The sequence below is a fragment of the Spermophilus citellus genome (assembly GCF_964194105.1).
Source record: "Spermophilus citellus genome assembly, contig: SCAFFOLD_304, whole genome shotgun sequence".
NCBI lineage: Eukaryota > Metazoa > Chordata > Mammalia > Rodentia > Sciuridae > Spermophilus > Spermophilus citellus.
The window spans coordinates 289,144-293,134 of record NW_027672931.1 but is presented as its reverse complement, the minus strand read 5'-3'; the positions used below and the strand labels follow the sequence as shown (position 1 = coordinate 293,134).

Sequence of the window (3,991 nt, the reverse complement as noted above, 5' to 3'; positions counted from 1 at the left end):
GATTACTGACACCTGGCTGGCTTCTGGAAGGTGCTTGTTAATCCTGCTGGTTCTCCAGGTTTCCCGTCAGCCCCCAGTGTGATCTGAGCAAGGCCAGGCAGGCCTGGCCTCTTAGCTCACCACCCAGACTCTGGCCAGGTTTGATTCCTCATGGGCACACCAGGTGCCCCAACAAAGTGAAAATGGCCAGGGAAGATGACAAAGAGAATGGCTGTGACCAGGTACCTGCTCAGTGCAACATGGGACCAGGTACCTGCTCACCAAGTGGCTCCTCTAAGATTCTCTGGGGCTATAAGCCACTTTGTGCGAATGAGAAACTGAAGCTCAGGGATGTGAGCTGGCCCTGGGTCACTGACCTATCTGGTGACCTGGAAGCCAGAACCAAACCCAGGTCTCACTCCAGAACCTGGGTGAGGAAAAATGAGAAAGAGGAGCAGCTGCTTGGAGTTTTGGTCCAATTACAGGTGTCCCTGCTCAGACCTCAGAACCAAGATGTGGCCTGGGCAAGCAAATAAACTGTCAGCTTCCCTGGGTCAGCCCAAGTGGTCTGGCCTCAGGAAATTCTGAACTGTTGGCTTCCTGCCAACAGGTGACTGTCCACCCTGGCCTGCTGAATCTAGCTAGAGAGAAGCTGGGTGGTGGGGTGGAGAGGTGAAGCAGGCAGGGCTGGTGGCAGTGCCGAGAACAGGCTACCCTGCCCAGGCAGGTGGAAGGGTGGAAGAGACCTAGCCAGTTTCCTGTTTCTACACAGGGCTCCTCGTCAGATGGCAGGTGATGGACTGTGGTGCTCCTTGGCACCTTCCGTCTGTGGCTACGGTGGAAGGTACATACAGAGCCCACCTGAATGCTGCAGTGCTGGAGCCGGGGCTTGAGCAGCCAACACACCAGGAATCGGGAATGGAGGTGGGATACTCAGGTGGCAGAGGGCATTGAAGACACTTAGACAAAAGTCTGAGAGGCCAAGGAACCCAGGAAGGAGGTTAATACAGGGCTGGGACACATTCAGGTTTAGGCCTAAGAAAGAAAGATGGCTCTAGCTACCATGTGATCACCAGTGGAGCTGGGAGACAGAACAGAGGCTGGGCAGTGAGAAATGGGCCTGGATGTTGGGACACTAGAGGCCTGAAGCCCAGGACAGTATGAAGGTCAAGTGTTCCCAGTCCCCCTTGGGATGGGTAGGTCAGAATCACCTGTATCTGTGGGACTCAGCTCTACCATCAGCTGCTGTAAAGGGCGACTAGGCAGCAGAGGCTCCCTTCCAACCAGGCTGGGTCTCCAAAAGCATTAAGACTCAGGTCCCAGAAGTCCTCTCCACATCACAGGGTAGCCTGGGGTAGATCACATCCCTTCATGCCTCAGTCCTCTCTGGGGCCACCCAGTGCCCTGACCACTCCTCTTTTCACTAATAAACCCTGCTGGGAACTTTGTCCACCCACTTAATCCCACAATAAGTGAGTCACTTTGACCTGCCTCTCAGACTTTTGTCTAAGTGTCTTCAATGCCCTCTGCCACCTGAGTATCGAGACACAAATATATGAATGTTTCTCATGATTTCCAAAACATCAAGGCCCTACAACATAATCCACATAAGTTCTATAATTATAAATCTAAATAATCAAAATTATATCAATACAGTGACACTGATTATATTAAGCTTCCCAATATTTTGAAACTATTTTAAGAAACTACATAAAAAGTATGACCAAAGGTATAAGAGCCTTCTGACATATATAATCAGAACTACCTCTTTGAGAAAGCCTTGTTGATTATGATTTTACCTCTTCTATGTGAACAGAAGTTCAAATAATCAAAGATGATGACCCACCATCATTTCCCCACCATCCTTGAAAATACCTATTTGTCTTTCCAAGGATATTACTCACATTTTTTTTTATATAAACTAAAGAACAGATTCTAAATGGTATTCACAGGATATACTATGTTTGTAAAATGCATACTATGTTTCAGCTACTATGCAAAGTTCTTTTACAAAGGATTATTCTAAATTCCACAGGTGAAGAAAATGAAGCTAAGGAAGTTCTTTAGGGTCACAAGTCACGAAGAGCCAGAACCCTGGGATTTAAGAAAGCCTAACTCCAAATTAGACACCTTTTAATGCACAAGTTCTCTACTGAGATTCCTTCATTCTTCAGACACAGTATTACTCTATACACCCAATGGTATACCATCTACATTTTTCTCTGCTTTTCTAATTATGGCTTAAAGTAGCATTATAATACCTCTAGTTTCAGTTATAGTTTTTTATTGTGTTCTAATCTAAAAATTTGTTCACACCTTTTTACTCTACACCAAATGCTGCTTTGCACTCATTTTAAGAGCAAATACATTCGTAATTCTATAAAATTAAACACTTTCCTAAGACACTAATGCCTAAGTTTAAAATCCTTAAATATGACCCTGAGTAAACTATTTGCAATTCTGCTGAAGACACCTAGTATGTTTGTGAAATTTATATACATCACCAACACTCAACAGAAATCTGGGTGCACCCAGGAAGCCGCTAGTAAATTCTTTCATAAAGTCAAATAGTGGCATCTAATTTCTCACTCTTCTCACGTATGAGGTTTTATATAGAAAATATTTTCTTTAAAAAAAAAACACACACACACGTAGTAAAAAGTAAGAAGAAAAGACTTCCTAAAGAAATATTGTTATATTACAGTCAGATTATGTTAGGAGTACATTATACACACCTGTTCCAAAGTCTGACTAGGAAGATGTGCCTCTGTCATAACCAATCCATAACGTTGAGTAGCTAAATTTCTCATTTCACTGTACGTGGCCCAATCATGAAGGGCTACTGTTGTGAGATTGTAGAAAGTCTTGTCTAGGTAGTGAGTTACATAAGCTACCAGAAAAAACAAATTCCAAACAATTTTTGAATAATAAAAACAGCAGAAAAGGAACTAGAAAGGAAAAAAAAAACAATACTTGTCTTTGAATATTATATTTCTTCCTTTAAGATAAGGTACTAGGAAATAAACACAAAGGAGTTACAGAATAAATTAGCACATACCAAAAATAATACCCTCAAGGTGTTATTTCTTCTTTCATAGTTTATTAAAGAGATATAGGATATGAATTAAGAAGGAAAAAAAACTCACCTCGAATGTCAATGAATCGATTGAAAAACCTAATTGGATTTAGCGAGAAAAAAAGAGCCAGGTCTTTCATGCCAACTTTGAAAGGGTTTCGGTCATCCAGCTTTAAATGAGTATGCACAGAAAGTCTCAGATCCTTCTCTATTTCTTTGCACAACTTGTCCAACAAATGCTGTTCAGAGATGAATTGATAGTTTAATTTTTCAAAATGATATCCCAATTGTATTGTTTCTCTATATGACTATGTTTTGAGAGTTTATAATCAGTGCATTGAAGAAAAAAATTATCAAAATAGTTTTGTTTAGGATTCTAAATACATCATGATATTTTTTTTTAATTGGAAAATGGAAAATTATTTTGCTCATTTTATACCAATAATTTTAGAGGGAGAGGGCCAGGGAGAAATTATCTAATTGTCAAACCTTTATTTTCATTAATATTTTAAATTTAGCTAAAAAGAAAACCAAAAAAGCAATAGCTTCACAATAAGGAACATGAATATGTAATATAAGCATAAAATTTATGGGAACAGCAACAAAGGAGGAAAAACCCCACAAATATGCAAGTGAGAAAAGAAAAGAAATCTTTCTGATCTACCACAGAGTTCTAAATACTGGACATGTATTTCATTTTCTAAATAAAAATATTTATGGGTTGGGGATATAGATCAGTAGGAGACACCTGCCTGCCTAGTATATGCAAGGCCCTGGGTTTGAAGGAAGAAAAAAAGAAAGGAAAGTAGGAAAGGAGGGAGGGAGAAAAAGATGAGGAAGGAAGACATAGAGAGGAAGGAAGGAAAAAAGGGAGGGAGGGAAAAAGAGAGAATATTTTTAATTCAAAAAATTACATAAAATTTTCCTAATTTCATC

The 3,991-nt window shown here is 40.4% G+C and overlaps 1 pseudogene across 1 annotated transcript in view; it reads right to left on the bottom strand.

Moving 5' to 3' along the window:
- Nucleotides 1-1,495: 1,495 nt before the first annotated feature.
- LOC308640344 (WASH complex subunit 4-like) overlaps nt 1,496-3,991 on the bottom strand; it is a 36,209-nt pseudogene continuing 33,713 nt past the window's right edge. Inside the window, exons 21-23 of the transcript in view lie at nt 3,126-3,294; nt 2,715-2,869; nt 1,496-1,570 (exon numbers count right to left, since the gene is read on the bottom strand). The product of the transcript in view is annotated as a WASH complex subunit 4-like (transcript). The remainder of the gene's footprint in view (nt 1,571-2,714; nt 2,870-3,125; nt 3,295-3,991) is intronic.